At 41.6% G+C, this 17908-nt stretch overlaps 1 non-coding gene across 1 annotated transcript; it reads right to left on the bottom strand.

The window, feature by feature from the left end:
- Positions 1–16353: 16353 nt before the first annotated feature.
- Positions 16354–16456, bottom strand: LOC111862235. Its single transcript, XR_002842393.1, has one exon. It is a non-coding gene; the product is annotated as a U6 spliceosomal RNA (small nuclear RNA).
- Between the last annotated feature and the right edge of the window lie 1452 nt (positions 16457–17908).

Below are 17908 nucleotides of genomic sequence, written 5' to 3'. Positions count from 1 at the left end.
TGCCAGAGTTCACGGATTGTTTGAGTTTTATTTGGAGATTAAGTTTGTGACAAATTGCTAGAGGAACACTGTACACGGCATGTGGCAAACAATTCAACGCTATCTCTTAGTCGTAAAAGTTTACGCTCATGTTTTACAATATAGGAGATAGAGGGAAACAGACAGAGAGAGACCTGAGAAACTGCAAGAAAAAGAGAGAACTGTACAAATGATGTGGAAGTTGAAATGACAAAACAAAACGCCCTGCATGTCTAAAATATTACAGATACAGGAATAAGAACTGTGGGAACACAGGTTCTTACACTTAATAAAATAAGACTTACATTAATTAAGATATTTCACAGACAAGTACCTTGCGACTAAATTGTAAATGTTTGAAAGCGTACCTTTTTTATTGTTAATATTAATAGTGGGGTGGGACTAAGTCCCTTGTACTGCGGCCACTTCTGGCCTATTGTACCAGCCCCAGATGATAGGTGAGGGTGATTGTGGAGCATTTGGTGGAATGAAACCTGCCCCAGCGCCACTCTGTATACCACAAATCCCATTTGAACAGAACCGAGATCGAACCCGGGCCGCCGCGGTGGGAAGCCAGCGACTAACCGTTTGAGCTATGGCGCGGCCTAAAGAGTACCTAAGTGGCTACAAAACTCTGGAGCGATAGACTGGAATCAAGCGAAAACAATTTTAATATTAGAGTCAATATTACCGACCACACAACATTTTTTTTATTATTATTACACTATTTTGACCTCAAGAGGTCATCCTCAGGTGTACGAACACAGCTGTATAATTACACGCAATGACATTCGTCTTTTCACTTATTCGATCCTGTATCTTATTCAAGGTCACGCTCAATAATATATCAAGCTCCTCTCACAAAACACAAGTTAAAATATTATTCTAAATGTCAAAAGTTAGCCATCACGACAAGGAAGATCCAGCAGCATCAAAGGACGCAGAAGAACAGCGAGACCTCCAAAAAAGTGAAAAGTGCAATCAATATAATAAAATTGAACTTTAATTCATACACTTTTAACCAATAATATAATTAAAACTAGTTAAAGTGAACTTGACGCAGTGATGAGCGTAAGTAGGAAGTGACTGAATAACAAGTGAAAGTGAAAGCATAACTAGTGACCTGAATTGAAATTCGATTCGCAAATTTTAAATTTTGACATTTAGAATAATATTTTAACTTGTGTTTTGTGAGAGGAGCGTGATATATTATTGAGCGTGGGCCTGAATAAGATACAGGATCGAATAAGTGAAAAGACGAATGTCATTGCGTGTAATTATACAGCTGTGTTCGTACACCTGAGGATGACCTCTTGAGGTCGAAACATGTAGTGTAATAATAATAAAAATATGTTGTGTGGTCGGTAAAATTGACTCTAATATTAATTAAATACACAACAGGATGCAATAAACAATTAAAGCGAAAACAATTTTCGTTAAATAAGGCCTGCGACGAGTCTCTATAGTCGGAAAATATGACAGTACTGCTCTCTGAATGTTGACTTTTGCAGAGCAATAAGTTCAGTTAAACTTGAGCCCTATTTCAGAACATTGCGTTTCATCTTTCGTGAGATAATTCTGATTCTGATAATGCCACATGAGTCATGATTTCTTTGGAACCAATTTCACACACAGCAGAGAAACCTATATACAATTAATTTCATTTCACAGTCCAGTTACTCATTATCTTACATCGTATTAACAATTCCTTAATAAACTTTCACAGTATATTAATGGCTCTACAGCCCTTTGTTGGGCCCAGGCCTCTTCTTCAGTTTCGTAATCTTTTTTACAGAGACGGTAGGACTCCTTGGACAGGGGATCAGCCCGTCGCAGTGCCGCGACCTACATGCAGGACATCACAAACACAGAATAAACGCACTCAGACATCCTTGGCTCGAGTGGGATTCAAACCCACGATCCCAATATTCGAGAGGGCGAAGACAGTTCATGCCTTAGACCGCGCGGCCACTGCGATCGGCAATTTGCAATATACTTACTTACTTATGAATCTGAGACCTTCTTGAGGAGCCGCCAATTCTGCAGCTACTCAAGAATTTCCCCGCATTTTATGGAACCCGAAGGTTCATTACCGTGTTCACAAGAGCCCCCCACTGGTCCCTATCCTGAGCCTGAACAATCCAATCCTTACCATCCCATTCTATCTCTCTAAGATCCATTTCAATATTGTCCATCCACCTACGCCTTGGTGTTCTCAGTGGTCTCTTTCCTTCTGGCTTTCCCACCAATATCCTATATGCATTTATCTTCTCCCCCATTCGTGCTACATACCTTGCCCACCTTATCCTCCTTGACTTGATCGTTCTAATTATACTTGGAGCCAATTTGTAATATATTTTTTAAATTCATTAAGCGTATGTTACTTATGAAGTTACTTGAAACTATGTTCAGTTAAAAGCCAATGAAATTATGCCTATAAATAGTTTTTAGTTATGCCTCGGCGTTATCTAACTTCAGAATATCACTCGCGGTGGTTTATACGTCTTCTCTTGCCCCTAGTACTCGTACCTTTTATGACTGTATTGTTTCTGAAGCATTTCTTCTTTGTACATTGCATCTTCTGTTACTAGTCATGACTCGGTGCTTTGTTGTGTTCTCGTCTCTTTGCCCCGTATGGTCACGGCAGTGTGAACACATTCCGATATATAGTCACCGTGGGATTAGCTTTGTCATGGTGGAATGAAGTTGCTGTGCTTGTCGATACGTGCTGTAACGCCTACCGTTTGGAGGCACAAAGCGGTGTGTGTTATATGTAGTAATTTCCATACAACAAATGTACTTATCAATGCGTTGCCAGGCAACAGCTCTGTAAACACGGTCAAACATGCAACAGTAGAGGAGGCTGTGTTTTCCATATCCGCGGTTACGTCACGCAGCGGTGGGTGGTGGTCATGTGACATGTGTTTCCTGTGTTGCTTGTCCGTTCCTCGGCTATATAAGTGACAGAATTCGTTTGGTACAAGGACCAATCAGTCCTCGGAATTAGATAGTCATGGGGAGTTGAAGTTGTAGAGGAGTACAAGAAGTAAGCCTGTGAAAACTTCACGTGTGATTAGAAGATTTTATTTATGTGTAATATTTGGAGTGTTATAGTTCCTGTGTTATAAAACTGTGAAGATTAGTGCAGATAAACTAAAGAGATTAGTTTGGAGTGATTGTAAATTGTGTAAAACAGCAATAGTGTAATAATTAATTGAAGTAATGACCTGTAGGTTGTTAATAAATCCAATTATCAATCCGAACTCCGTATTTAGTCTTTCTGCGACACGTGGCAATATACGTAATCCAAACTGTTAAAGCTAATATTATATTTAAGCATCCTGTTGCACTATACACTTCTATATGTAATAATACAAATGCCGTCGTGAATGCAACAATTTATTTGGTTGTAGTTCTTTGTCTTTTCTTTCTCTACACTACATGTTTCGGCCTCAACTGGCCATCATCAGGTGTATTTTTCACTACGTAGCTGTCACACTGCACACAATCCAAAATCTAAAACACCAGCCTGTCAGCTTTGTTTAAAATCTCGCTAACATACGCTCGTCAATTTGATTTTAGAATTCCAATTTTAAAATTAATTTTTTTAAATTTAAATTCAAAATTTAAAGTTTTAAATCACAGGGATATCTGCTCTGTGTCTACATGTGCTGCAGCGGCTGTTTCTTGTTTTCAGCACCGTTCATGTATTGTTTTGTGCAGGCTCCCTGTGTGTGTGTGTCGCTGCTCATCTTTAATATGTTGCAGCGACANTTTTGTCTCCAGAAGAAACATCTCGCATACATGGTATCTCTGTTTTTGGAAAGAGACTATCCAGGAAAAGTGATAATGTGCTAGTTTTTCCATTTGCTTTCCACATCGCAGTATAACAGCCGTTCCCTGTGATTTAAAACTTTAAATTTTGAATTTAATTTAAAAATTTTAAATTTTAAAATTGGAATTCTAAAATCAAATTGACCAGCGTATGTTAGCGAGATTTTAAACAAAACTGACAGTCTGGTGTTTTAGATTTTGGAGTGTGTGCAGTGTGACAGCTACGTAGTGAAAAATACACCTGAAGATGGCCAGTTACAGCCGAAACATGTAGTGTAGAGGAAGAAAAGACAAAGAACTACAACCAAATAAATTGTTGCATTCACGACGGAATTTATATTATTACATATAGAAGTTAAGGCTAAGTCTTCTTCTGCGGCTTCCGCTTTTGTGTACATTTATGTTCCATTCCTGGGTAGAGAAAGAATGAAAAGTAAATTTATATAAAACCACAGGCAGAAAAAAAGAAGGATGTAGCTTCCACACTTTGCGTTAGCGATGCGGCACGCAGTAGCGAAGCTGGTTGAGACACTGTACTATAAGTATGAAGGTCGCGGTTCGATATCCGATGAGGTCAATTAATTTTTCAATTGATCTAATCCTTCCAGCCGCACTATGGCTCTGAGGTAGACTCAGCCTCTAACAGAAATGAGTACCAGGAATCTTCCTGGGGGGTAAAGGGTGGCTGGCTCGTAAAACTGACAACCTTACCACCATCTGTGAGCTGATTGTCCAGAAAATGTTGGAGCCTCAACGTCTCACATCCCTATGGGAATCAGTTCACAGTCTGAAATGTATGATACTGCACTTCATTCGAAGTGTAGGATAGTTGAAGGGATGAAACAGAGAGGAATGCGCAATAGATCACTGAAGGTCACGATGTAAGGGCAAGTATAGACCTGCCCTTCGTGCGTTCAGTCATTCATACACTCTAAATGTGGACGTGTTCCATTTCCAACAAAAGTGATTCAATTTTGCTTTATATGAATCACACACACCTGCATTAGTATTTGTGAAATCAATTGTAGCTTGCCCTACAATTAACCTTACAAATTCACATTTTACTGGTCTACCTGCTAGCCATTCTTTGCACATATTTTAAATAAACTCTATTGAGTAATGAAGCTTATTACTGTGACCACGCTATGAACATACACTACATTCCCTTTGACCACTGCCCTATTACTTACCACCGTGGCGCCGCATAGTGATTATTTGATGCACTACACGGTTTTCACAGAACCAAACATCTGTGGTTATAAATTAATATGCATTAAATTGTTACCAAGCAAAAAAAAAAAAACTATTGACGCAGATCACGTTTTGCAACATATGCATCGGCTGTGCTCGCAGACGGAAACGCAAATGGAGACCCCTGAGCGAAAGGACTTGTGTGTCTGACAGTAGCCACACTGTCTTCCTGTAAAGGACAAACTCCTCATGAGCGAGTTTCACCGTTAACGATTAAAAAGAATGGAAGATGAAAACTATTTTGGCATGACGCCTTAAAGCCGGAACAGTAAATTGCTAGGCAACGGCGGTAAACAGGTTCCCGAAGAAATGTACACGCACGCAACAATAGAAGAATTGCCGTTTTTATGCAGTTCGTACCAGGCTGTTATCAGCATGAAAGTTTGAAGCAACGAATTAATCCCGTGTGGAGGCGGGGTCCAAGGCCGCCACCGGAGCCCTGCGAGTTGTAGGAGGCGACGAAAAGGGACCCCAGTGTCTGGGCGTATAACCGGGTCACCCTGTTCCTGGGGGATATAAATACGGGGACCTGACCCTCCCGGCTGGGGGAGTCTCGTATCTGAGACCGTAAATATGATCATGAGTTCCGAGGGACTCTGATGTGAGAATGACTGCGCTGGTGAGGACCAGCAGAAATTGTAAACGACAGACCAATCCTATCGTCAGTTACATAAGGACTATAACCGCAAGTGTTCAGTTGGAAAATAAAATTACTGGTCATGAGCCTCAAGGGGCTTGTCACCAAGATGAACTGATTGGTGGGAACCGCCAGTCGTAAAGTTACTCCGACTTTGAAAACGACTTACATTTTAGAAGAATTGATGGAGTCTCCTGAGCAGGCAGTCGAAGATGACTGAGAAGAAATGGCAAGAAAAAAATTAGATTGTGACAAGAAGACTTCATATATGATTTGAAGTTACAGTGACACGGTTATGAAGCCGTTGCTAGGATACGACTAGTGAAGACTGAGAACCCTAGAGCGCGTGTGTAATGGTGAACTGTGAAGTGTGTAGATCAGCGATAGCGCTGTATTGCCTGTACTCCCGAACTGAGTATATAAGGTATGAATAAATCCAATACTCCAAAACCGGTCTTAAGGTCACAACACTACATCATGACACTATGTAAGACTGAAATGGAAACAGGAGGTAAAAAGGAATATAGAAGTTACACAAACAAAGAGAATAACACCTTTAATTGAGATTTAATTGAGGTTAATTGAGATAAGTAAAAGCTATATGGTATTAAGGCAAGGAATTATAACACAGAGGTGTGTTTGCATATTCCAATCGAAAACCTACTGAGTCCATTATACGGGTATTGAGTTCGTGAACACTCTACACCTATCCACAGTTACATAGTTCCACGTCTCCACTTTGTTATTTCGTTTCTTCTGGTTGTACTTTCTTTTTCCTCCTGCTCCATTTCAGTATGCGACGCTTTGGAATGCGAAGTTTCCCCCTTACGGCGCTGTAAGGAGTGCGATCGTGGAACAGCTAGTGTCAGAGTACATGCAAGCAAAGAAATGACGCCATTTTACAACAGATACCCCAAAGCTGTCAGATACTGTTCCAGTAACGCCCTATTTCTCATAAATGTTCCAGTTTTCATCGGTCTGACTGGAGAATATTTCATTCTCACGTATGCCAGGTTCCTGCTGAAACAGCTTCATGTGTAATAATTGTTAACACTAATTTATTTTCAACATAGGCCGCGCCATAGCTCAAGCGGTTAGTCGCTGGCTTCCCATGGCGGCGGCCGGGGTTCGATCCCGTGTCTTTGTGGTGGACAAAATGGCGCTGGGGCGGGTTTTCTCCGAGTACTTCGGTTTCCCCTGCCAATCTTCACTCTTATACATTTTCCATCATCATAATCACCAGGGGCAGGTACAATATGCCAATCAGTGGCCGACGTGCCGAGTGAACCGAGTTGGACTCCACCCCCCCACTATGCGAATTAAAAAAAAATTATTTTCAACATTACGAACTTCTTGGCGTAACACCTTGTACTCTGATGGTTATTACCGATATTTTGGGAGAACGCACTCCTTCCATCTTCAAGGTTTATGATAAAATTCTACCAGCAGTCTCTTGTGATACATTTATGCCCTTTTACCAAAATAAGTGGCGTCAGAAACCCAGAGAATTTTAAATTTGATATTTAATCTTTCATTTGTTTCAATAGTATGAGCTAAATTCTTTAATGCCTTTGAGAAACATTTGAAAAGAAAGAAACAGTTCTTGTTTTTAGGAACCCTGCAGAATAGATTTTAATTTTAGCTTTGCTTAAAGGTAAATTTCTCACCACATGGTGAGGACCTAGGGGACAGCGGAGGGAAACTTCCACACACTCCAAATTTCACTCTGCGGCCGCCTTTATCCCACATACACCCTCTAGGTTTACAAGGAAATCTACTGTGTACGTGGATGTCCGTGAATTTGTTCTAACCAATTGAGTTTGTCCGACACGTATTTCTGAACTAATGTAACGAAAATAATATAAAAAACACTATAATTTTTATAACGATTTTAACAACAATATATCAATTACAAACAATTAATAAAGGGATGAGATATACGCATGATTAGTAGGTTCTAGAGGCAGTTATCCTAATTACTTCTTTTACACTCTCGCAACCGGAGAAATCGTGTGTTTAGTTCCCAGCGTCCAATTACAGCCGAATCTTAATTGAAGCCATAAACAAAATTAAAATTTCATGATGACAGTACCCCCGGTAGTAATTCCAAATGCTCGAAAAGCACAAAATCTTGCGTATGCCGGTGAACAAACGCGCACACATATAAAATACACCCTCCTGATTTGCACACGTATCATCTGGAACTGAATTATTTAAGCAACCCAAAAAACTGAACATGTGTCTAAATAAAAACGCGTAATAGTATTAAGAGAGAAACTCGCCGTGATTTAAGTCCGCAAGCGAACTATACCGACCGAGCGACCGCCGCTTGTCGGCGAAGTTAGTGCCAACTTTTGCAGATTTAGAGTGTCGCGTGGTCAGCGCAACGAATACCCACGGCCGTTAATTTCGGTTTTCTAGACCGGAGACGCTATTACCTTGAAGTAGCTCCTCAGTTATCATCACGAGGCTGAGTGGACCCCGTTCCAGACTCACTACTTCTCAGAAAATCTAGTAGCGCCGGGAATCGAACCCGGACCTCTGGATCTGTAGCCAGGAACTCTGACCACTAGACCAAAGAGAAAGGCAACTGAAAAAATATATCAATGCAACCCTTAATAATAAAGCCAGAGGTATCATCAATTGCCACAGATGTTGCTTATATCTGGCGCTTAATGGCTTTAAAAACATCCGAATGAAAACAGGAGCTAAAGATAGAAATTCAGATGACGAAAAGACAGGGAAGACAACAGGACAAGGATTGTTGTATACTGACTGAAAATGCTTTCAAAATCCATCAGCAATATCATAAATTTCGAGAAAATCCTTACCATCAACCTCAAGCTGCATAAAATAAAATCTGTTTTCCTAAAGGAGGCCACACATTTCCAAAACTCCTTGTGATGCGACTATAGACTTCCACCACCTAAGTCTGTGAGACATAACAGCAGCTTTATCAAGCTTACGATGGAAAGAAAAATTTTNGTTGAGGTTCCCACATTTCCTACATAGTCGGCATATATATCGCGGTGAGGTTGTCAGCCTTACGCGCCGGCCGTCCTTTACCCCCAGGAAGATTCCTGGTACTCATTTCTGTTAGAGGCACGAAGAAGTTGAAAAGATATGAAAAGAAACGGCTTTGGCCTATTTCAATGTATTACACAGAAGTAGTTGGTTGAGGCACTATGCTACAAGCCGGAAGGTCGCAGGTTCAAGTCCCGATGAGGTCATTGGATTTATTTTTCAATTGACCTAATACTTCCAGCCGCACTATGGCCCTGGGGTAGACTCAGCCTCTAACATAAATGAGTACCAGGAATATTCTTGGAGGGGTAAAGGGCGGCTGGCGCGTAGTGCTGACAAACTTACCCCCATTTCTGAGCCGATTGTCTAGAGAATGTGGGAGCCTCAACATCTCACAAAGCTATGGCCTTCAAGGCCTGTTACAAGTATAACTTTACTTTTACTTTTTTACCTTTTTAATAACAACACTAAACATCCATGCTCTGAGTTGAATTCGAACCCACGATCTCGGCTTCCGAGCGAGTGAAGACAGTGCATGCCTTAGACCGCTTGGCTACCGTGACCGGCAGTGTATAAGAATAATATATAAAAATTCAGTTCGTACCTCACAGGAAACAGATCCGAACCCACGATCCCGGCTTCCGAGCGAGCGAAGACAGTACATGCCTTAGACCGCTCGGCTACCGTGACCGGCAGTGTATAAGAATAATATATAAGAATTCAGTTCGTACCTCACAGGAAACAGATCCGAACCCACGATCCCGGCTTCCGAGCGAGCGAAGACAGTACATGCCTTAGACCGCTCGGCTACCGTGACCGGCAGTGTATAAGAATAATATATAAGAATTCAGTTCGTACCTCACAGGAAACAGATCCGAACCCACGATCCCGGCTTCCGAGCGAGCGAAGACGGTGCATGCCTTAGACCGCTTGGCTACCGTGACCGGCATCTAGACTTTATGGGGTCGAATACTAGAGTGACAGAAGAATGATGATTAGAACGTATTTGGAAGGAAGCGATCATGGGTTAATGATGATATCATCCCGGCATTAAAGTAGAGCTGAGGAAAACAATGATAAACATCAGTAAGCGTAGCCATTTTCCAGGGCTAGAGTCGAAAGAAGAACCTCGCGCGTTCAATTCCTGAGTGTTACCGCTACGTTAACCTGCTCCGTCAGAAAGAAATTTACACATATTCGGAAAGAGATACTGGCTGTCACAAAAACTATGTCAGTCGGCTTTCTTCGGCTCTCGGTTGAAGCACAGTTCTAGTAGCGACTGTACATTCGAGTTTGCTCAAACGTGAGACTGACATGCCATTTGTCAAGCTGCGCGGCTCAGCATAAGATAAAGGGGACAGAAGAATGGATATTAACGTTTTCTCTAAGCAAACGAGGGCGGGGCCGCTCCAGGGCTGGGACACGCGGTGTACAAAGTTCTGCAGCATCTTGTAACTTTTTTACTTAGGCATCCAGACGAATATGAGGTCTGACAATAAATTTCGCGAACTCGCCACCGTATGCTTTCCATGACAGCAGTAGACAGACGCCTCAGTATGGTTTGATGACGTTGGCATATCAACGTTTTACAGCTGTGTTGTTGTTGATATATAGGTCGGAGCTTGAATTAGAGCAACGAACATTAAATTTCTTGTTAAACAAATAACTGTGCTGGGACAAACTCCCTATTCACCCGATCTAGCCCCAGATAACATTCTTCTGTTCCCGAAGATAAAGGAATTATTGGAAGGGAGACATTTTGATGACACTGATGACATTGAGAGTAATACGACGGCAGCTCTGAAGCGCATTCTACAAAACCAGTTCCAAATTTGTTTTGAAGAGTGAACTAGGCACTGGTATCGGTGCATAGCTTCACAAGGGGAGTACTTTGAAGGCGATCACAGTGTTATTCAGCAATGAGGTATGTAGCAATCTTACCACAATGAGTTCGCGAACTTTATTGTCTGACCACGTATTAGTATGAATTACGCGAGCGTGATTTTGTATAAGATCTCACAAAGAAACCGATTTAGGAATGACGTCACTGACAGTTTCAGATTGTCATCATCTTAGAAGAAAAACTGATTCATCTAGAACTGCTACGAGAGTGGATAAAGGGAAAGGAAATTATTGTATTAAACGAAACGGGTGTGATTGTCATGTCATGTGATTCTGTATGTTATCTCCAGTCTGTTTCGATCTAACTTCTGATCTGCAGATTCCACCAAGAAGAGGAGCAAAGATTTAGAAAGCACAGTTACCCAGACGTCAGAGCGCCCTCCGTAGTCTAGGAGTAACGTTCCCACCTCGTGACTCAAGATACGCGGGTTCAAACCCGGCGGAGGTCGTGGAATTTTTAAGGGCGGAAAAATTCATGGAACAAGTCCTCCGGGAGAGACTTTAAGCCGTGGGTCCCGTGTCGTAGCTTTACGGCACGTAAAAGAACCTCATGTCCCAAGGGGACCACTGAGCCAAATTCAGGACATTTCCCACCCAACAGTAGTCTCTAACGCCTCTGGTAGATGGGGGAAGCATCGAGATACCGCTGAGAGTGTAGAGGCCGAACTCGCTGGCTCAGTCGGGACTGATGGCACGCACCAATACCAGTATGGAATAGAGACTGGTAGAATATCATAGGGGGACGCACAATGGACCCACAGTTGGTCTAAGTGCATGGGGAAACCCACCCTCTCCAATACAATACAATACCCAGATGTCAGATATCTGAAAAGGAGAAAGGCATCTTGTGTGAAATTAAAAAAAAAATAAAAGATCTGCGTGCGCCGAAATAATAATTGAGCAGCTATTTCGAGAAAATAACGGCTCCGGTCTAGAAAACCGAAATTAACGGCCGTGGGGATTCGTTGCGCTGACCACGCGACACCCTCTATCCGCTAAAGTTGGCATTAACTCATCCGACAAAGTGTGGTCATTCGGTCGGTATAGTTCGCTTGCGAACTAAAACCAAGGAGTTTGTAGTTTGTGCTATAAAATAATCTTCAAAAATCATTCGTGATGGGACAGAAAGAGAACTTGGAAGAAACAGGTACGGAGGGGAAAATAACAAAATGAATGATTAAGGAAAATGGCGAGAGAGTGTGGATCGGATTAATCTGGCTCAGGACAGTGACCAGTTTTTGGTTATTTTGAACGCGGAAAGGAATCTTCAGGGAAACTTCTTGACTAGATTAGTGACTTAGCTTCTAAGAAAGGACTTCACTCAATGGAGTTAGTTCAGTTGCTTAAAAAACTCCCTATTTTTATGGATATCCAAGTGTAATTCCGTGTTCACAAGAGTTCGCAACTGAACCCGCTGAGCTAGTTGAATCCCATCCATATTATCACTTTTCATTTCCTTGAAATCAAATTTAATATCGTCCTTTAGTATACTGCATGCTTTTAACAAAATGTCTCTTATGTGAAAACTTCAGATTAAAATATCCCGGTTCTCCGTGCGTGCTATATTGTCCACCCAAAACATTCTATTTAATAATGAAATTCACCATTTCCCTGTCACCCAAGCCAATGTATTCTCCTCAGCACTTTGTTCTAAAACATTTGTAACCCATGTTCTTTCCTTGAGATGAGGGACAAAGTTTGACACCCCCATGAGAAGTCAAGGAAGCTAATGAAAAAAGCAGTCTTCTGGGATGTGGCGCCGTGTAGATATTGTTAACCGACGTTTCGGAGGAACGTATCACCTCCAGCTGGCTTTACTCGACTCGACATTAGTNATGTTGACAGACGTTTCCGGAAAATTCTGCTTCAAATTTCATCATTAACGGTCTATTATTACGAACTGTTACTGTTATCGCTGGTCGCGCCATAGCTCAAGCGGTTGGTCGCCGGCTTCCTACCGCGGTGTCCCGGGTTCGAGCCCAGGTCAGGTATGTGGGACTTGTCGTGGACAAAGTGACACTAGGATAGGTTTTCTCCGAGTACTTCGGCTTCCCCTGCCAATTCTCATTCCGCCGACTGCTTTACTCATTATCATCATCATCATCATCTATCATCCTGGGCTGGTACAATAGGCCAAATAGTGGGCGATGTGCCAAGGTTCTCCGTCTTCACCAGTCGTCTTCTGGCAACGGATCTCAACACAGAAATTAGCGCTGCAAACCACTATGAAGTCTTCTTGTTATTTCGTCTTCAATCACTCTCTACTCCTCTGTGCTAATCTGTACTTAATTAATCTTCACAATTAACTAAAGACACGATCCATTCTGGTCCTCGTACTCTCAACTGCACTGCACGGAACTACTCTAAGTCAAAGTCAAAGTCACATTGCGACAGTCAGTCAGTCTTGGTGTCGAGCCCCAGAAGCTACAACAGATCCTCCTTATATAGGCTCTGACGGTGAGTCAGTCAATCAGTCAGTAAGTCTTGGTTTCGAGCCCCATATGGGACTCCTACAACAGATCCTCCTTATATAGGCTTCCCACGGATCACATAGAAAACACAAGTCACGTGACTGCTATCTCGCCAGTCCATTGGGACGCTGGTCGCTGTCTAGCAATGAGCTATATCATTCGTTCCATTGTTGCGCGTTGGAACATGTTTACCGAGCAGTTGCCTAGCAATGCTTCGAGCAAAATTCGTTACAATACTTTCATAATGGGGTACATATGTGTTAGTATAACATTACGTCTATTCGAATAAAAGCCGTACTGGACGACTTTAGATTGCCTACTTGTAAAGGAGTCACGTGGACACTGTGAAGTCCGTTACAGGGTCACATGTTTCAGATCTTGACAAAATCCTCACTTGTACCGTGGTGACATGATCGTCATTCGCACTTGCTGCGACCATAAACACAAACGAGCAGACAGACAGTCGAAGTTTCTCGGTTAAATCCTGCTTTTCCTCTAATGGGTTATGTCTGTCAGCATATTTCAGGATTTAGGAATTACTTGCCAAGTCAATTCAGCACGAAGTGCTTTTGTAGCACAGGGATTAGCCCATGGTAAAAGCCCTGAAGGGGGGGGGTATGTAGAGATCAAAATGGTTAACAGTGATGCAAGCACACTTAAAACACGTACTTCCATCCACAGGTTAGATAACAACTCCCGGTACAGGGAGCTTAAGCCGAAATGAATATTCCATTAAATTTAATTTTTAACTAATAAATAAAGAGCTGAATATTAATAATTTCGAAGCTAAAAGTTCTTGTAGTATAAGCTATTGTGACATGTAGACCCATTTTTAGGCAACGTCTGAAATACGCGCATGCAACAATAGAAAGGGTATTGTAAGAAGTGTTTTCAGTGTGGTCCGGGCCATGCCGTGTTGGGAAACGGGCTAATAGACACGCATTTTGACAACAGAAGAGATGTTTTCTATGTGGTCCGCGCCACATATTCTGACACGTGACAAGTGTTTTCTATGGGTTCCGACCAGAGGCTATATAACGAGAGTCTGTTTGTAGCTAGGGGGATTAAAGAAATGCAATTCGAGACCCGGGTCAAATTCTGGAGGGTCGGTACTCCAAGGTGATTGAACAAGAAATGACAAGAAGACTTCACAGTGATTTCAATTGCTAGTTCCTGTGACAAATCCGTTGCCAGGAAACGGATGGCGTGTCCTAGTGATTTGTGAAGTGAGTAGATTAACGAAAGCGCTATAATTGATTGTGAATAAGCGAGACTGTAAAACAAGGCGCCAATAAATCCAATAATCCAATGCAGAACCCGTTACTATTGGTCACGGAGATATGAACATGTGATACTATTTAGATGAAAAAATTCTTTGCATTATGAACCCTTTTNAACACCACATATACACGGTGCCAAATCCCAGAAGACTGCTTTCTTCATAGTCACCGCCGTGAAAGCCTCAAACCTTTTAGTTCTATTTGCCTACTGAATTTAAACATATTCAGGAGAAATATATACCCTGATATAGATGCTGGGTGTTCTACCGAGTTATCACACCGTGACGACTGGAAAGGAAGTACCAGCGTTCTGCAGGAATACGACGCCTCTGCCTTCAGAAGATAATTGATAACAAATTATATATTATCTTGATACATACGTTTACAATCTAAATCTTCATCACCTTGGAAATCTCAGAACTCATGGATACGGTTTTGAAATTTGTGTTACTTTAAATGGCGCAGCGTGTCAGGCAGTTCTGAGGCTTCCACAGCGGAAATTATGAATAGTTCTGGATTATTAAGCCACGTAATCGACCGACTGAAAGTTAACCGACGTTTCGGAGGAAGAGATCATCTCCATGTTCGGGGTTAAGAGGCAAGCCAAGTAAGAAACGATGCTGCCTGCTTTATCCAGTTTTTTTTCCTGGTTTACTTTTTAACCCTGAAGATGGAGTCGAAATATTCCTCCGAAAATTCTGTTGACTTTCAACGGAATACACGGTGATATATCCAAACAAAAAATAACTCTTCAGTGTGACTTATTCTTTGCCTTATTGGGTTTGCAATTCTGTACATTAGAATCGTAAGGTCTGGTATGCATATAACCATATTATCTATTCAAACCTTGTGGTTTTTTTACTTACAGACACCTTTTTAAGAAGCCAACGGTCATTGAGCTAGTTGACAAATTTCCCGTCTATTAAAAACCAGAAGGTTCATTGCCGTGCTTATAACAGCTTGTTAGAGATATCTATCACCGCAGCTGTTGTTCGTGCTATAAGCCCTGCTCATCATATCCGCCTTACTTTGGTCTCCTAAAATTATTTCAGAAAACGTAATAACTATGAAGCTCCTCATTATACAACAATTGCATAAATAGTTCCCTTCAGCTACCTCTTACTGCCTCTCTCTCAGATCCAAATATTCACGGCGCCCTGCCCTCAAATATCCTAAATTTTTATTCTTCTTTTGGGATTCCAGACGAAGTTTCACACCTGTACAACACGACAGGTATAACAATTACAGTTTTATGTATTTTAATATTATCATTTGAGTGAGGAGAAGGGACTTTCAATGTAAAATATAAATCATATATCACTTTTCATTTCGTAAATTACGTATATATAAGACAATATTCGGCCTAAATGTAGAGTGAATGTTAACGGAATTAAGAAAAATTCACAGAGAAGAACTTTCTGATGTTTACATCATAAGAAGAGGGGAGGATGGAAGTCATCACTTGGTGATGGACAGTGATGTGTTCAAAATGCCTTGGAATGCACTGTTGTGACCAAAATGTAAAAGCAGCCCTGTGAGTAGGAAGTGCTTTGGGTTCGAGGAAGTCTCTCCACGTCACGTGCGTTAACACTGCTGAAGTGATAAAGTACTAGAAGTGCGGTAAGAATGTTGCTCCGATTATATTTATGTCGTTTACAAATATTCGTGCACTTCAAGAGACATTTAAACCAGCTGTGACGAACCTGGAATCTGCAGTTAGTGGCTGCGTTCAGATGTTTGTGTGAAAAGACACAAAGGTCTCTTTCCCCCGCATGAGGGCAATGTTTGTCATAATGATCTTTTCTTATTGTAGCGAGAGAGGCAATTAAACAGTCGCCATTTCTAAACAACTGCTAGTTAAACACGTTCCCGCGATGGCGGACATGAACGCAACAATAGAAGAACGGCGTTTTCTGTGTGGTCCGTGCCGAGATGTTATAACCAGGATAGTTTGAGCCAGTGAGTTCATCCTTGCACAGGGGCCATGCTAACCTTTTCTGTATTGTTCCAATTGTAATATATATATCGCCGAAGTGAGTTCAGTGACTAGACTACCGTTGTAGCCGAAGCTACTAGAAATAGGGCATAATCTGCTGTACTGAGCCTGTACTGACAGAGGCCCTGTATATATTTTATGTACATTTATTAACATGCTTAACATTTAAAATGTAAATATCCTTTACATTATGACACATGACTTACTAATGCAGACAATGACTCTGACAAAAGACAGACCCGTGCTCTCGTCAGAGAGGGCGCTCGACATAAAAGAAGACCGTAACTATCAAACAGCAATACATATCTGGTCATATGCCCCATATTGGGCTCAACATCAAGACTGACTGACTGAGTGTCAGTCGTAATTTGACCTTGACTTTGACTTTTGACAATGAGTTCAGTTGTGGAATATCAGCCAGCGGGCAACGACGTTGGCAGAGAAGCTGAAGAATTTCCATTATTAGCAGCCCTTTTCTAGCAACGACTAGTGAAAGCAGATTGATAAAAATTAGCGTGTGCTCTAGTGATCTGTAAAGTGTGTAGATCAGTGTTAGCGCTGCAATTACTTGTATTTACGTGTCGTGTGTATAAGTGGTCAATAAATCCAATCACCAATCCGAACCTAGTACATAGTCTATACGTCAAAATAACGTTGCTGTGTATCATATAACCTATTGCTATTATTGACAACAGATTTGGTATGCCACTAGTAGGAACGCCGAGTCATGTGTTACTAAATTAATTAATACAACATGACTGGACATCTTATTCCATTTCATTTGTTTCTTTGGTGGCCACATTTTACCCGCTCTACCCTATGCGTTATTTCTTGCTGAATTTACTCAGTGCATGAAATACACACCACTTGACATGTAGGGCGCAAGGAGGATCATAAGTACAATCTTTGTAGTGAGGTGTAGTCGAGTCTTGTTTTATGGTTATTTTACGAAGTTGTATCAACTGTGGTCTAGTGGTTAGAGTTTCTGGATACAGATCCAGAGGTCCCGGGTTCGATTCCCGGCGATACCGGATTTTCAGAGAAGTAGTGGGTCTGGAACGGGGTCCACTCAGCCTCGTGAGGATAAATGAGGAGCTATTTCAAGGAAATAGGGGCTCCGGTCTAGAAAACCGAGATTAATTTCCGTGGGGATTCGTTGAGCTGACCACGCGACACCCTCTATCCGCTGAAGTTGGTACTAACTTCACCGACAAGCGGCAGTCGTTCGTTCAGTATAGTTCGCTTGCGGACTACAGGCCACGGAGTTTTTGTTTTGTTATATCTACTGTATAATTTACACCACGTCGAATGATACGGTAATTATAAGCGACGAACTGAGAATGATGCGGGAAGAAGCGACTGAGTCTAAGCCATTAGATGAGTACAAAAAATTGGAAATTATACGGAGGAAATTTCTTTATCATGCGGAAAATTGGTATGAGATTATTGTCTATTGTTGATGATATTTAGTCCTCCAAATATCAGGAGTAGGTAC

Source organism: Cryptotermes secundus, unplaced genomic scaffold (genome assembly GCF_002891405.2).
Source record: "Cryptotermes secundus unplaced genomic scaffold, Csec_1.0 scaffold1698, whole genome shotgun sequence".
NCBI classification, from domain to species: Eukaryota; Metazoa; Arthropoda; class Insecta; order Blattodea; family Kalotermitidae; genus Cryptotermes; species Cryptotermes secundus.
Note: the sequence above shows the minus strand (reverse complement) of the source record. Positions and strands in the feature narration are given on the sequence as shown.